Source organism: Epinephelus fuscoguttatus, linkage group LG10 (assembly GCF_011397635.1).
Source record: "Epinephelus fuscoguttatus linkage group LG10, E.fuscoguttatus.final_Chr_v1".
In the NCBI taxonomy this organism is placed as follows: Eukaryota; Metazoa; Chordata; class Actinopteri; order Perciformes; family Serranidae; genus Epinephelus; species Epinephelus fuscoguttatus.
The window spans coordinates 39,620,973-39,638,812 of NC_064761.1; the positions used below are offsets into that span (position 1 = coordinate 39,620,973).

The 17,840-nt window shown below is 42.8% G+C and overlaps 1 protein-coding gene across 3 annotated transcripts in view; it reads right to left on the bottom strand.

Annotated features, from left to right (window-relative positions):
- Window positions 1-17,840, bottom strand: part of LOC125896398 (chymotrypsin-like elastase family member 3B) — a 71,391-nt gene that overhangs the window by 17,653 nt on the left and 35,898 nt on the right. The window contains exons 1-2 of one of the 3 annotated variants that reach the window (XM_049588943.1): window positions 6,312-6,341; window positions 1,995-2,097 (exon numbers count right to left, since the gene is read on the bottom strand). The exons of the other annotated variants lie outside the window; for them this stretch is intronic. The gene's annotated coding sequence lies outside the window, so the exon portion shown is untranslated. Of the gene's footprint in view, window positions 1-1,994; window positions 2,098-6,311; window positions 6,342-17,840 lie in introns of those variants that run through there. 3 annotated transcript variants of the gene reach the window in all.

Below are 17,840 nucleotides of genomic sequence, written 5' to 3' on the forward strand. Positions count from 1 at the left end.
GTTGACATAAAGTTGGAGCGCGCTGACTGCTGGTGCCTCCAGTAGTTTAGAGCGATACACAAAGAGCTCTCTGTGGAGCACGTAAGCATTCACACATGCTCAACACTACGCACTCACACACATACATTGTGTTGGAAACTCGCTGCCATTAACATTTGTAGCCACGTTTACAATTTGCCCAGCAGATATGGCCACAAAGTTTTCATTATATAAACATAAGACTTATGATTTCTCCTCTAAATGTTAAAATATCGCCCGATTCATCTCATGTTTCCCAGGTGGATTTATTTTTATTATTTTTAAAGAATAGTCTGGGTGCGTCAGGGGTCAGGAGTGTGGCACTGAACATGCCATTTTTCCAAACACGAGCTGAATGTGTGTGTGTTAGGGCCCATGTGCTAGTGATTTCACCACTCTCCTCTGTGTATGCTGGGCTGACAGGGGCTGAGGTCTGGGCGGCCTGGTACCAGCACCACCATTGTCAACAGGGGCCCCAAGCAGCTGATACAAAGAAGGTGCGCTGGTTGCTGATTGGTTGTTGTCCTCACTGAGGTGATACTCTTAAACAGCGTGTCATGCTCTCCCCAGACTCAGAAAAGGTTGCGCTGAGGACAACATTAGAAAATATTTGTATGTAAGAAGATTGTTACCAATTTCATGTTTGTCAAATATAAGGCTGTAACCAGCAGCTGGCTAGCTTAGCTTAGCATAAAGACTGGAAACAAGTAGAAACTGCTAGCGTGGTTCTGACCTGAGGTAACAAAATCTGCCTCTTAAGCTCATTCTGCACATAACTTTTCTTTCTACCAAACTACACCCACCAACCGAATCACTGCGCAGATAGAAGTATGCATCTACTGCTAGCTCACCTAGCGCCACTGAGATAGCTAACATTACAGCTCAGCAGAGGAGGACACCATTAAAGTTTACAACCTGTGCTGTCAGAAGCCCCTCCTCCATGAGTAGATGCACGTTTCCCTCTGTGCAGTGATACTGTTTGTGGATGTAGTTTGGTAGAAAGAAAATAGTTCTTCACAAAACCGCTCACAACAAGGTCTGTGGATTATTTTGAGTAAGCGGGTCACGATTTCTGGAAAGAGACATTGTTGATGAGTTTTTAAATGTATTTTTTGAGCACCACAAGCTGAGTGACATCTGGTTCCAGTATGTTTGAGAGAAGGCAGACATCTCTACAGCTGATATCTCCAACACTCAGCAACTCACACCAAAACAATCTAGGCTGATAAATAGCTCTACAGGTATGTTGCATTTTAATGCTGTAGATGTTTAAGGTTGTGCTCATTACAACTCCTTCATACACTGTCAGGTAGTTTAATCAACAGCAATGCATCATATTCTATAACATAATCATGTGTTTGTTGTGCGGCTGTGAGAACCACTCATCTCTAAAAATTCAATTTATCATGGTGTCAGAAAAACAGCCCTGTTTTCAGCTTTGTGATTTTCAAGCTGATCCAAAAGGGTTTTTAAAGAGTTTGATTTAACTTGAGAAGCTACGGAATTATAAAGAAACTTCAGAAACATTCAAAAGCAACGCATATATGGTACATGGTTTTCACTGGACAGGAAATGGATGAAAATTGCAATCTGTAAAGTAAATAAAGCTGTCAGATAAATATAGTGGATTAAAATGTAAAATATTTACCCCTGAGATGCAGTGAAGCAGAAGTATAAACTTGCATAAAACAGAAATAGTCAAGTACAATACCTGAAATGTATATGTAAGTACAGTGCTTGGATGATTAAGTGTAAAAACGCTAATCAATTCCTTTAAATATTTAAATGAACAGAGAGTAAGGTTTAGGGGGAGTTAGTTGCATTTAGCTGTGACGTTTGCAGATTGCAACCAGCTCAAACATTTGGTTAGACTTCCTTCAATGTTCATTGTTCAGGAGGTTTTTACCAGGAGCCGGACAAATCAGTGATTCTGTGACATTGTTTGGCTCATTGCAGACAGTCCGCTAGCCCAATACCTGTTAATGTGTGCCTACTTCTTTTCTGATCCAGCCGTTCAGGAGATCTTTACCGGGGGACGAGTTATCTGTGGAGGTCTCCTGCTCTCCAAAACAAACAGATCTGGCGATAGAAACCAGGAGAAACACTGAATAAAACAGTTCTACCTTAAGAAAATAATCTTACTATAATGGCCAAAGCAAGAACGTTATTGGCCCTTTCTAGAGCCAGTGTTTGGTTTGTTTGCTCTGGGCTGTTGTAGAAATATGGCGATGTGACATAGCAATTTCCGTGGGTGAGGACATGCTCCTTATGTAGATATAAATAGCTAATTTCAAGGTTTCTGACAATATATGCCCCTAAATCCGACACAATGGACCTTTAAAAGTTCACAAACTGATTTAATATCAAAAATGCACTTAAATGCTGGCAGCCCTGAACGCACCGTGTACTCGTCTACACATGTAGTCACTCCATACAAGGAGTCAGTTTTCCTAAACAACCACTACGAGCAGGTGCAGACTCCCTCTTGGACCTCTGGAGTCCAGGATGTTGCTGTCTATCTGGAGGCGTCTCTGCTGTTTGTCTGGCTCATCCAGACAGAATCCACATAAGACCTGTTGTGGCCCATTTGTCTCCTCACCAATCCGTTTCAGGCGGATTCTTCTGGGGTTATGTAAGTCTCTGGGTGTGAAGAAAAAGGAGACTGGAAACTTCTTCAAATCCCAGTGGATGTGCGCGGCGTCATCTGATTAGTGAACGACACGCTGTCGGTCTGGGGAATGTTATGACAGGATCCACATCCTCTTTAGCGCTAAGCAGATGTTCCAAATTATGCTATGAGAAGTATTAATCTTTTTCTACGCAGGGAGGGGAAAGGTGTGAACAGCAACTTCCACTAAAACAGTGGATTTATTATGATAGCTTCAGTGATTCATCTTCTAATAGCTGTTCATACGCAGAGCGCTGACATTTACTCTCTACAGATGTGCACCTGTTTGAATGCACAAATGTTAAACTGAATGGCGTAACACACTGTTCACATACATGTGCACATGACTACAAATATACTCTGTGTTTGTGTGACCTGTTGGATGATTTCTTTAAGTTGATCCAGAGGGGGGCAGTGTCTCAAAAGGCATCAGAATTTACAACACCATCAACTTGAATTCTGTATTCCTCCGTGACATGGATTTAAATCTTGTACAGAATATATCACAAAAATAATGCAAGAAAAGTGATCTTAACTCTTTTAAATCCCACTTTAAAGAACAGACACACTGGACTTCAATAATTGACAACTAAGAGGTGCAAACAGATTGTGTTCCTGCAATAAATAAAATACTTCTCTAATGTGAGAGCCTCAAAAATAAGCTCTCAAAGTGTCACTTTGGGACACTGCTTTTAAAACACAACATGCCTTATTCTGTTACAGAGCAAACACTGATTTTGCAGCTCCTAATTTTTGACGCCTAAGAGGAAATTCGAGCTCTGAATCATACAGTCCTTATTTATGAGGCTTGAGGAAAGACTTTTTTTGCTCAGTTTTTCATTTTAATGACATTGGCAACAGGAGAAGGTCCAAAGAGGCCTGACCTCATCACAGTTAGCAGCTCCCGTGTTCGTGTGGCTCACATTTGCTGTTTTATTGTCCGCCTGTTCTTGGTTCTTGGCTAAACCCGCTCGCACTCACACAAGTGTTCTGAGATCATATTTGGATGTCGGAGTAACAATCCTCTTGAGCCGGGTGATGAGAGTGTACTTGGGAGTTTGCTTTCACGTAAGCCGAATTTCAGCAGTTTTTGGAGTGGTTTTAAGGTTCTTGTTTAGAGCTGTTTGTAGCTCCAATGCCTGAAACCCAAGAAGGTCACCATGCTTTCATTCGGTCATCACTGCAGGTGGTTGTATTTGTGTGTGGAGGCCTGCTGAGATAACATAACAGCCTCCAGTAGATGGTAGTAGTGGGTAACTCTAAACAAGGTTTCAGCACTGCAGAGGGTATTTGGATTAGTTTATTCATTAATCAAGGTAACATGTGATTTAATACTTAAGCTGTTTAAAGGACACCCTGATGCTGTGATACATTAAGGAACATATTTTGGTTAAATTTCTTCCTCCAGGCACCAAACCTAAAAAAACAAAAATGCACTTGTAGTAATTACATAGTACAGTTGCTACACTCGAGGTGATGACAGAGTGGTAATTAGTAAAAAGAAAAATGTGACCCCTGGGTAACTGGGATACTTAATATTTTTGACATACAGTAAGGTGGCATGAGTTCCTCAGTGGAGGATATTAGAAGAGGCCTTAAGTCCCCTCAACTTAGAGTGTGACACATATGAGAAGGTACTTTTCTGGACATTCATCATGCTAAGTCCCTAAGCGCCTGTGTCCACATAGCGTTCTTCTGTGGCAGAAAAGCTGTGGCAGGGGACTGAGAAGTGCTTCATCAAAAACAGCACTCCTTGCGTCTTTCTTAAAGATGCTAGGTTATCAGGGGGCTGACTACACAACTGACAAACTTGTCCAAGATGGCACTGTGTCAGTATGATGATAAAAGCCTAACACTGACCAGCAACATTCAGTGTCCGGCTGATCAGCTCCCAAATGTCAGCTTTTTGTCAGTTTTTGTCCGACATGTCATATGGCCTGGATAGGCCAACAAGCTTCCCCTCCGCTTTCTTGGTCATGCCCTGGATGATTGGCTGCCTGAGAGGAGCAACAGTGACGGCACCAGCGCTTTCCTGGAAATGCAACCACACAAAACAAAAGACAAAAGATGCTAGGTGTAGCACGTTTTCTGGTGGCAGCCACATAAGCTGTGTCCTCGATGGAAAAAGATGCTGTCCCTCAGAAAAAAACAAAAACAAAACTCTGCGTGGGTGCATGGCCTAACTAGACAATTGGAGCACAAGATGAAAGATGATGCAGACGCTGCACTGGACCATCATGGTGAAGAGGGAGCTGAGCCAGAAGGCGAAGCTTCTGATTTACTGGTCCATCTACGTCCCAACCCTCACCTATGGTCATGAGCTCTGAGTAGTGACCAAAAGAATGAGATCGCGAACACAAGTGGCCAAAATGAGTTTCCTCCGAAAGGTGGCTGGGCTTTGCCTCAAAGATAGGGTAAGGAGCTCGGACATTTGAAGGGAGCTCCAAGTAGAGCTGCTGCTCCTTCGCATTGAAAGGGGTCAGTTGAGGTGGTTCGGGCATCTGATCAGGATCCTCCTGGGCGCCTCCCGCTGGAGGTGTTCCAGGCACGTCCCACTGGTAGGAGGCCCCGGGGTAGACCCAGAACATGCTGGAGGGATTACATATCTCATCTGGCCTGGGAACACCTTGGGGTCCTCCAGGAGGAGCTGGAAAGAGTTGCTGAGGAGAGGGACGTCTGGGGTGCTTTGCTTGGCCTGCTGCCCTCACGACCCAGCCCCCGGATAAGTGGATGAAAATGGATGGATGGATGGAGGTTAGCCAACTTACTACCAATAGAATTGTGCAAAAGGCTGTTTCAGTGTGATTGTTGTTTGTTGTGTTGAGTCTTTCTGCCCCCTAGTGGTTGAATTCTTTTCACTGTAGCTCTAACATATTCCCGTTAGCTTGACTCTGTTTGCCACCATTCATTTTGCTTTAAGTCCCAGCATTAATGTCACTACTGGTGAGAACCTTTATGTGAAAATTTTTTAAAAAACTATCGCTTCAAACCTGCATTAAGTGATTTTTTTCGGTGGTTTGGGGGCAGGAGTCACAAGCTATGAACGCAACACTGACATTATGATCTTATAAAGTTGTATAACAAATAGTTGCTACTTGACATTGAGCATATTTATTGCAACATTAGAATTTATATAGAGTCACATATCTGGCCAGCTGGCAAATGTATGCTAGCAAAATCCATAACAGTACACAACCAACTGTTTGTTGTTTGATGTTGCTGGAAAGCTTGTGTACAGTGGGTTTTTAGAGTGTATTTGATGAAAACAGCTGCTTGCTGCTGCTGGAAATGAGGCTGATGAGAGAAGATTGAACAAACCAAAACAGTTCCTGGTCTTTAAACCAAAACAATGAGCTGAAAGACTCTAAAATGCTCTGTAGCACTGATTGGAACTGCAGAGTTTGGTGATAATTATTAATATTAAAAACTGTGATTAGGGAAGCTTTAAGTTCACGAGGAACAAAGTTCAGATATAATTCTATACGCTGTGCTCAGGCTTTGTAGCCGTGGCTCACCTGTGAATGTTCAGATGAAGACCTCTCACTGAAGAGCCCAGTGTTTTCATAAGTTAATGATTTCCTCTTTGAACAAAAACACGCGCACAGGAAAACTGAATTCTTCATACCTGTTATCACGCACCATGCCCCTCAGAGCTTAACTCTGTTCAGGCTCATGTTCTTCCAATTTTCTTTAAAGGCAGCAAATCCAATTGATACCGTTCCTAACTAAGATAAAAGAGCCAGTTGTTTTGGCCTGATGTCATCTCTAACAGTAATGAAATTGTCCCAGTGGGGGGGATCTGGTAAAAGTTTAACACAGATGATATTTATTGACAGTGTATCTGGATGCAAAAAAATTTACTGAACAGATGGCCTTTAATGAAAGAGCAGCCTTTAATAGGTAATATTTAAACATCTTCCTGCCAGATGAATTTTTTTTTAGTCTTTGATGGTGTTTTCTAAATGCCAGCCGTGAGATAAATCAGAAGAAATCTAGTGTTCTGTTCAATAAAATCTTCAGTATAATTCTATTTCTACTTTTACCTTTTCTCCATTTAAGTATTGTTTGCACTGTGTGTGTGCGCATCCCGTGCCGAAATTGTCGACAGGATTGTTTCCAGGAGGTCATAATGAAACGCAGATCATTTCATCGCAGCGTAAACTAATAAAGGAGGACAAACAACAGCTCACGAACATAATCAAACCTGACGACAAGTGACAGCCGAGCATTAGCTGTATTTCACAAAATTAACATTTAACTCTCCACCAGGGCTAAAAGTCACATTTGAAAGGGCTATGAGTAGTTCATGGAAGCGATTATGTGGCTGGCCTGTGGCCCTGTGAAGACCCTAACAGAGACAGGAGGTCAGAGGTCATGCAGACCATTAGCGGCATTATTATGGGGCTTCGCTTCACATTTACATGCTGCAGACAGAACAGAACCAGAGCTAGAGCTGAAACAAAGACAAGATTAGGGCCCTTAAAGCCGTCAGGAACCCTCTGCAGCAACATATTATATGTATGCATGTGTTTCTTTAAGAGCATTAGCCACTTGCCATCATTTTCCCCACTTCATTAGAGATGTGTCTCTGCAGAGAGTGAGCCTGATGCGGCAGCTGAATACATACAATTCATCATAATCCAGTTGATCTCTGAGATGTTTGCTGAAGCTTTAGCAAGCTTGATTTCCCTGATAACCCAGTTTGTGGAGGCTTAGACGTGCGGCAGAATGTGTCGGAGAGTAATCTTAGGAAGGAGCGCTGTGAGACGGTTGCTTTAAAGAGTCCAGGGTTGAGTTACAGTTATCAGCTAACAATAGCGCCACATATGATCCTCTCCATCTCTCTCGCCCTGCTGATAATTTAACCAAAATGAGAGGCGTGTTTGCGGTGTCCGTCGTCTCTGTCTGCGTCCCTTTAGGAAGCTAAGAGCTCTGTTTCATATTCATGGGCTGATGGGGGATGGTGTGGTGAGAGGAATTTCACCCGCCTCACTTGTCCACCACTGCTTGTGTATTGTCACACTTTGGAAACGCGCACAAACGGTGTGCACGCACAGACACATCAGCACACAAAGCCCGTGGAATGGTTTGTGACTCTAATGGCCCTTCCTTTGGGGGCACTTTTAATTGTTTGGTCATCGTCTCCATGCTCAGTGTGTCACAGTCAATAAAGCCACATTAGAGGAGACAGGAGGTGAGGGGTGAGGGGGCCGACACAGGGGGTTAGGACCTTGGCGTGGAGAGAATATAAAGCGACTAAACCCTCCCAGAGTGGCATTCTCCGCTATCAGAGCTGTGCGGAGGACGGGCTGTCACTGTGGCCCATTGTGAGGCCAATGACTCATTCTTACTCAGGGTACAACCTTAAAAAGTCCCAGGGATTTCACAAAGTGGGGACAAACCTCTTGGATTTGCTTCAGCTCATGTGTATATGAGCATTTGCATGTGTGTACGCTGATTTTAAATGAGAAAAGGCCACACTGCAGCCCCACAACCATACCCTTCATTTAGCCAACACATAAGTCATGATCAGATATCCTTTACCTCTTGCAAACCATATAATTTTTGGTAACCTTTGCTAATGCGTAGAAAAATAACACAGAGCCTCTCAGGCAGAAAATAAACCAAGCTGAGATTTAATTTGTCTCATATGTTGCAGCAAAGGGCTCTTACATGCATGGCTGCAGCTCCTTATTTGATGTAACTTGCTTTTAAGCCGCTGTCAGTGATAGCCATAACATGTCACCAGAACCTGGTAAGTGTGTGATGGTGACTGCGATAACCCTGTGGCTCAGCCTCAGAGATCCCCGGTCTTAACTGTCACTCTCAGCATCTGCAGACCACCAAGCGAGTCTCTCTGACCTCCCTGCGACCTGCTCCACCTCACTGTCATGAACTCTGCTCACCACACACCCACCTATCTGTCTAATGGAGGCCAGTGTGCCATTCTACCCCACACCTCATACAGTTTTATGTTCATACAGAGTTCTATCCATGTTAAATAATGCAATCGTATCCTCTAACTCTGGATGATGTACAAGATCAAGTATCTTGATTTTTTAGACAAACCCTCCAAAACACATTCATATAAAGAGAGTTTCCGTTCATGTTCACAAACAAGACCTCTGTCTACATCTACTTCCCAGACCTTAAGTCAAAGTTCAGCTGGACTCTGACAGCTGCATCGTCTTGGTAACCTGGTCCTGTAGTATCTGATGAACAAACGTTGCACACTCATGACCTTATCTCTCCCAAATAGACTGACTGGTGAGCCTGTTGGCTTAAGTGCCAACATATGCAGGCAGTTCCATTGAGCGCCAACCTCCAGGGCTAAAAAATGACTCCAACACGTAGTGCCAAAATTGCAGTTCCTCTAATGGCCACTTGAGGCCGGCTCCAGAACCCAAACTTTACAGAAGAAATTGTGTAAATATGTTTACAGCTTGGTAAAAAACACTTTAAGGCTAATTTCCCAATTCATGACAACTGTACGGGGTTATTACAGTTTAAAGTTATGCATAACTAAGTGCGGGGCTGCTTTAGTAACAGTCTGTTGAAGAGTCAGATCCACCCTCTTGTCCAAATATGGTCACCTCCAAATGGAAATGGAAGTCCACAAACCCATATCAACATTATGGTGGCTGCGTCCATTATTTTATACAGTCTATGAGTTCCATGTACCATCCTGTACAATTACCGCAAAAACATGTCATCCATCAGTGGATCAATGCATGTTTACCAACTTAAACTTTGAGGAAGTGGTTAAACATGATAAAACCACACACTATAACAGAACGGTTAAGCCTCACAATCATTACCCAAACAAGTTAATCATTTTCTTTACCAGCTTTCCCGCTATTAAAGATTGATCCCATCTTATTTTGGTCAGGCAGCAGGCAGACAATTCACAGGGCTGACACAGACAAATCCTTCACATTTAAATTCACATTCGACTGTGACATGATTGGTATTTTGCATGAGAAACACAAAACCGAACATGCTGTCTCTCGTTTGAGTCAGATAACTGTATATTGAACTTGAATGTTTGGACGCCATGTCTGGAGCCGAATGTTATGTAACTTGTTTGTTTTTTTAACTATGCTTCCACCAAAACTATTTTTGTTGTGGTTAAATATGTTTCAAGCAATCTTAGTCAATATCAGTGAAAATAAGGACCGGCATTAAAGTCCTGTTGTGTATCAAAGCTGAATTAAAAAATGGCTGGCCCGATGAAAGCACGTATTTGGGTGAAACTATGCATGTATGAGGGTCAAATGTCACTCAGTGAGACTGTGTTGGTGGCCTTACCTTTGCTAAAAACTACAATATATGTGTATTTCCTGTTACATTTATACAGACTATTTTTTATTTACTTTTATTGTACCTGAAAATGGGCTGTTGATGATTATTTGCATGTTACGTTTTGTGAATGAATGCACACTGCCACTAGGAGGCTCTTACTGGGGACTGAATAAAGTGAACACAGACCAGATTATTGGACTTCACTGGTGCCCCTCCCTGCTCTGTGTCTGAGGACAAGTCTCTGTTGGACACATAACTCAGAAGTGGTTCTTGGACATACTGTTCACTCCATATAAATCCTGCTCGTTTTATGAGCCCCTGGTTTACTAAAGCTGTCCCCTTCTCACACACACACTTACAGAAACGCACACACACATGCACAGACACACACACACACAGCCCAGTCAGGTCTCCATTGGGAAGGTCACACACCTCAGCCATATTTTGAGACTTCAGATGTGTCTTTCGGAGTAAAAAAAACACCAGACTGACTCATTGCACAGAAATCTTTTTCTCTTACGTGTGCCTTTGTTATGTGTTACTAAACGCTGTCTAACGCTGTCTTTTCTCATGTGAACTCTGCTGCCCTTTCACACATGTAGAATGCAACAACAGATTGTCCATGTCAGACACATTCTCACCCCCTGAAAATACTCCATCTGGTTCAGGAAGCAGGGCACGACACAAAAAGTTTGCAGTGGAACTAGCACTGTTTTGTTCATATAGCTGCTTCGTAATTTGGTCATAAAAAAACACAGGCTGTTGCCATTCCTTGAAAATGTCTTATGATTTTGGGAATGGCGTTACCGATAGAAGTTCCTGTATCTCATTGTCTCTCCAGTTAGACATTTTTGTTGCTGTCTACATGTAAATGATACTTCTTCCATATTCATTCACCCCAGTTGCATGATAGAAACGTCATTAACATGCCCACTAGCTCGTTGTAAATTCTCTGAACTGACCTCCTCTATTCACACATGGACTAAATCAGACATTTCACAAATTTTGTACTATGGAGCTTGCCAACACCTACAATGCTCTCTTGTACCTTAACAGAGTAGGTCGATTTCCGCAGACTTCCAAAACAACATATATGACTGACCTCACAACAACATATTACCATCCTAACGGTTGCAGTTTTAAACACACCTTTAACGTGATGAAACAGTCACCATTACGCTATAAAAAAATTAGGTTTAGGCAACAAAACTAGGCGGTTAGGTTTAGAAAAAAACGTCATGGTTTGACTTTAAATAAATACTTTTGTTACTAACATAACGTCACATGAAAGACTTTCTTCCCCCGTTAAACTGATTTTTTGGCTAGTTTTTCCTTATTTGTTGTGAGGGTCCAGGGACAGCCCTGAGGCTGAGGCAAGTAGTAATTTGTCTTGACTTGAATACAACACCAGTGTAGCATGCTTCACATACTAGTAGGGCTGGGTCGGTATGAGGAAAAAAAAAAAAACGTTCCGTTTTTTGTAAAAAAAAACAAACAAAAAAAAAAAAACGCATCAAGTCGGTAATGATAAAAAACGACCTTAGGACAACAGAGTGACAGTAACAAGTTGTTTCTTTTATCCCTTACAAATAAATTTTGCAGCTTACTCAATCAGTGCAAACAAGGGTTGCCTCCTTCGTCTGGCTCAAAGCCAAAGTGTTGCCACAGTGTCCATTCGATTTTGTCGAGACTAAATTGTCCACCATTTTCGACTCCCCGTCACTATAACTCCAGGCTACAGTAGAGGCGCATGCGCACTTGCACCTTTTAGCTCAGTCCCCGCCCCACCCCCCTCTCTCCTGCTTGCTGTGCGCTTGGTGAAGAGGCAGTCACAGGTGCTCACATACTCGGGCTTACTATAAGCGGAGCGGACTACGTGTAAAAACGTCCGTGAAAAATCCCTGCGATGTGAAAAATACATGCCGAACAGTCTTTTGTGTGACACTGGTAAGTGGAGCGAAGTCCGCGTGGTCGTGCTCTGCGCGCACAGGGCTTGCAGACGTCCACTTTTACCGGGCGGACCTCCGCGGCGTCCGCTCTGCATACGTTCTGCCCGAGTATGCGGTCCAGTCGGTCTCAAAAAATAAAACCCGGTCCAAGACGGAGTACCGGACTGAACTGGTATTACAGAGAACCAACCTAACCCTACATACTAGTGTACTACGCTATGTTATTAAAAGCCGTCAACATTGACTTTGGGACACTGGTCTCCTGGGTCAAAGTCCTGTGCTTGTTGGACTCACCAACCACCCCTCCCGCCCATCCTATAGGGACTTCTTCCATCTTTATAGACCATTACACCAACATTATCGCTTTTAATACGTCACCTATTTTCCTCCTTTGCACCCCTAAGAATCACTAGGGCCACTAGAGGGCACCATCTTACAATAAAGCTAAGTGTAGTTCGTAATAAGCTGCTTGCACAGTCAACTGACATGGCTGTTTCTTTGTGAGTGCTGGGAGGGTGAAGTCCGTGTAATGTCCTGTTCTGCGTTCTCACATACAGCTCCTCTAGGTATTGTCTAGATAAGTTCAGAGTTGCAGTGCATGTGTGAAAAGGGCTTTAGCTAAACTTTAAAAGTCATGAGAGTCTTACCACATAGTCGCATCGTCACCACGTAAAGCATGCTGACAGATATTTTGCACCAACATGCAAAGTTAGTATTGCACCATGGTTGAAAGTTAGAAGCCACATTTTCAGTTTAGGTCCTTGTCTTGTGTGGCCCACAGTTAAGAACCCTCCTGCCAAAGTAATTTATGATCCTGTTAAGAGAAACACTGCCCAGGATCTTGAAGGCTGAATTTCTGGCCCCAGCGCTGCTACAATATTTCACGATTATCAGGCGATCCCTGGCGGTATCATAAAACACCTCATATTACCACACTTCCCTGTCTGTCTCTGCTGAGGCCTTTTTTTACACCCTCTGTGGTGGGTCACAGTTTAAGACGCTTTCAGGAGGTGATATTTTCTTCCAAAACCCCAAATTGGAGCGTGTCACAAGGCTGTCAGATGTTTTGGTCATTAAAACAGGGAGTCGGCTAAACTGTCCTATTGTTAGTCGTATAGTCTTTTGTTGATACAAAGTGTATTGTTGTTCCAGAGTTGATGCATGTTTTGCTGACAGTAATGCTGATGCAGAAAGAAGGAAGTTAGAAGTCGCAAAGGGACTGCCCACAACAGTGTTTCTCAGAGAAGTGTTTTACTGGCAGGTCTTTCACTAAAGCGTATAATACTGGTGTTGATTTTAGCCGGCTGCAGACGGACTGCAGTTAGCCCAGTCAATGGCACTGTTCAAGGCCTCTCCATCATTCTCTGTGAGCAGAGCTGCAACTTGCTCGTAAAGCTGCCCATAAACTGACACTAACAGAGCCGGCTCTGCCCAGATACATAAAGCATCCAAAGCAACACGCAAACACATTAACGGCACAGTATTAACTACAATTCAAAGCAGCGGCCGTTCTTTCACCTGAAGAGTGCACATGATTAAAGAGGCTTTAAACTGGTAACTGTTTTAACTTCACTGCCTTAAAACTTTATATTAAACTGTCTGTTTAAAAGTTTTGCACTTACAATGTCATTCCTCTAAGAGGTGACCCATGAATCACCCCGAAGTGATTTGACTGAGAGCTCAAAATCAACAGAGTAAAGTGGAGGGCTGAATTAAGACGTGAAGTTTAAGACCTCTTTTGTGAGATGAAATATTATAATCTTCCAGAGTATGGGAGGATTGACCTGTCAAGCCTGCACTACATTGAGCAAGGGCTCAATATTAGCTCAAATAATGACCCGTTCTGAATTAGCTAATCCTGCTATTATCTGAAATAAGAACAACTGGCCAGACTCGGTGACTGCTTGGCTGGGATTCTGTTTTGTGTCTTTGCTTACGGTTTTAATTGTAACAAGCTGAGGGGAGAAAGCAAAAAGACTGAAATCTATTATGCCAATGTCACTTGGGCAAGCATTCCCATCGGAACATCAGAGCAAAAAGAGGTCTTTAGGTGCAGATTCCCACCAGAATGGCACGTCCAGGAAAGCCAAAGGCAGGTCTAAAGAAAAACAACCTCATTTTACTGGAAAATTGTTAAATTGAGAAATCTATGAAGCACAAAGATTGCAATCGAATGAGGCAACAAATGGAGCAGACAAAAGGGGTCAAAGGTTTTTGTTTTTTGCGGTGAATGGAGGCACAGTGACTGAGGGATGAAGACAGAGCAGCATTTAAGGGCCCACAAAGCTGTGCATTTAAATAAACAGGGTTACGTCCTTCTCCTTTGGGCCCAATGAAGTCCATCAAAGAACATGGTAATGCCCCAGTGAATGGACGCAAGGACTCCCAAACTCCCGCCTTTTCACTTCGTGTGAAAGAATGTGACATAATAAACACAACAACCCCCCCACTCATGAAAAACAGACATAAACTAAGCTTTAAACATTTTCTGCCGTGGTTACAGCTTTAAATCATTATCAGGGTTGCCATGTGGGACGTTCAGTGGTTTGCAGATGTTATTATTTGTGGGAAGTCAATAAATAATGTTTTGCCCTTAAGTAGTAAAAACAAAAATACAGGAATCAATATAAATTGCTGAGGGGCAGGAGCACCCCCAACCACAAGGGAAAATGTGTCAATTCTACCATCAATAAATTACGTCTACACAACTTACAGGATTATCAATAATCAGGCTCTGCTCATATATGACTGTGATCCTTTATTCAAGTAAAAGCCACTACGTAAAATGTGCTGCATTCAAAGTTTTAATTAAACCTTAAACCTGCATTTACTGATTTGTTTGGCCACATGGAGGCAGTGCAAAAGGTGGCAAACACAGTATTGACATATTAATAATTTGTTGGTCTTTTTAGTTAATTCAACTTTCGTAACAACTGTATGAGAAGTGAATTTTTCTATATCTCACCCAGTTCCTTTTGATTCAGGCTGAAAGTTACACATAATAAAGGGCAGGACACCTTGAGTGACAGGCAGTCTGCGAGGCATCACCACAGCCTGTGAGTCAAATTCACCCCTCACTCCTCCACAGCTTCACCCTCGTGTCCAAACATGGTCACTTCTGGCTCCAAGAAAACAAAACGGCAACAGCCAAAATGCCAAACTTGATGCTTTAAATTTGTGTCCACAAACAAATAGGTGACGCCATGGTGGTTGCGTCCACCATTTTTACCGAGAGTTCCTGGTCACCTGGAAAATTTAAGTCCAGTATTCATCTCCTTTTGGCTCTTTTTTGGTCTCCACCAACTCCTGAGGAAAATATCTGTCTCTGCAGCTGCTAAATGCTCCTCTAGCTTCACCAGCTAATTACCAACTTTGTCTATCTGCTGGTGCTGAGTGGGTAGTAAACAGCTGTTTTAACAGAGATATTTTGTTGAAAACATTTGCCTGTTGCTGCCAAAACGATGATGAGAGCAGTGAGAGTGAACTAACGTAAAAGTGTGGGCTGTGAAATCAAAACAAAACTAGGTGATGCTAAAACACACCATGGAGCTGACGGAAACTGTAGTCAGGTGATGATTCTCTGTGGGTTTGTCATTACGAGCTATCCCGTCCACATTACTAATAGTCATTTGATCGATTGTTAATATAAAATATTGACAGCTACAGCTTTATGTAAAATATTAGTATAAAGCCCATAAGCAAAATATGTTTGTATATGTTTTTTTTGTGTAAAATCTGAATTTGTAAAGTAATTGGTACTAGCCTATATTTGTCAAAAATGTAGTCGAGTTATTGTTATTTTCCCTTCTGAAATGTAATGTCAAAGAATAAAGTATATCAAAAGGGAAATACGTACAGGACAAGTATTTAAATGTCCCTTCCAGCACTGCTCAAAGGTCAGTGCGTTGAAAACTAAACGTCCTTCACACAGAAAAACATTTGACCAACTTAATCCCACACTCCAAATTGAGCCAGATATCGGCAACAACAGAAGATTTTTATGACCCTGAACAGATGTTATTTTCCTGCTTATTATCTATTTCTGTTTAAGTGAGCATGCACACACACAATTGCACGCAGAAAATCTTGTTTACGATGTCGGCTCAGAGATTGTGGGCCAGTCCGGTCTGGAGACAGGTGTTCCCCGCCAGCTCGGTCCCAGCTGAGCCGCTACATAGATGCAGCTCTTTTGCTCGGCAAAGCATCCACATTCCAACTACTTTTAATTTTACAAGAGCCCAGGGGCCACTAGACGCGCTCTGGCTCTGGATCTATGGCGTCTGGGCCTGGACGTCCTCCATGGACCCCGAGCGTCTCACACTCACATACACTATCCTGTGTAAACACTGCAGGCCCGGCCCAGCAAGGGCCAAATTGGGTGGGAGCGCGGTGCTGCGCTTCCACTCAGACATCTGTTCATTTAACTGTTATCTGCCATCATGCCCTCAGGTCGTCTCATTTGGCAAGCTGCTCTGTTAAGCTGAGAGGACAGGGGGAATTCTATGGTAGGATCGTGTTTGAAAGTTAGCTAACGTTGTATTTGGAAATGAAAGACACACAACTTGCTTGGATTTTTGCTCCCTTTCTAGGGAAAGTGTCAAGGCTCTGTGTCTCTTTCTCCTCTTTCTGCAGACACAGTATCTCGTGCCGCTGGGTGTGAGCCCCCTCTTCCTCCATATAAATGATTAAAACCCTCATTAGCGTTAGGTGATATGGCTGCAGTGGAAAAGGTCTGGGAGAGAGAGACAAAGAGAGAGAGAGAGGCAGGAAAGAAGAGAGGGAAAACATGGAAAAGAAGACAGGGAGTGGACTGGGCAAAGAGAGGGGGATGGCAAGTAAGAGGAGAGGAAAACCCAGATTGGAGTGAGGGAGGGGTGGAAAAAGAATGGGTGGCAGGAAGCAGGAGGGTGGGGAGATCAGTGCAGAGGAGCATAGCGAAAGGAAAGAGAAGATGGCTGAATTAAAAGGATTGAAGTTTGATGGCAAAGGAGGAGAAAGATGAGAAGGCAGGTTTTCACTTTTGATTTCATCCTTTCTTCAAAAAGTCAGCATTTCTACAACAGGATCTGTTTAACTGAATTATTTCCAATGCATCAGAAAGAGTTCATTGTCATTTGGAGCAGAACTCCGGGGGCTTGACCTGTGGATTTGAGTCTTATTACCGAATCATCTCTAATCTGTTGTACAATCCTCCTCTCCAGCCTGTGATTATGAGTGCAACCGTTTCTTAAAGAGCTCCTATTTAAAAGCTGGCACTTTGTGCTGCAGGTTCATTCATCACACAGGGAGGTCCAGTTCAGATGAGCAAATTGAGGTTTATTTGCTCGACTGCTAAAAATCTACAGAACACACTTTTCTAAATAAAGCCTGGTAAACTTTGCCTTCTGCGGTTATGCCTCTTGTAAGTGTGTGTGTGTGTGTGTGTGTGTGTGTGTGTGTGTGTGTGAATGTGAGTGTATGCACATATGCGGGTGGCCTCCATAAAAGCAGATGTTACAGCACAGCGCAGCAATAAATACAACCACTACAGTTTATTCCTTTAATCAGTGATTTACAGCAAAGTACTCTCAGCCAATGACACGGTCGGGTTGCATGAGCAGGAGCTCAGCTTCAGCTGTTATCTTTGGCTCTGATAGTGTATTTATCTACTTCTGGCCAGAAACACCTGAGTGTTAAACATGGTTCCAAGTCCCAGGAGAGATTAGATAAAAAAGTAATGAAGTTAAAAATAAACTCAAACACTTAGATATTGAGACCCAATAAAACGCTACCACTTTACGTACCTTAAAACCACCTGATTCATTCTTTTATTATTCAAACTTTTAAACTTTGTTTGTAATAAATGTCATGTGAGTACAATCTTTTTCTAATGTGAAGGGCAAATAGGTGCTCAGAGTATCTGC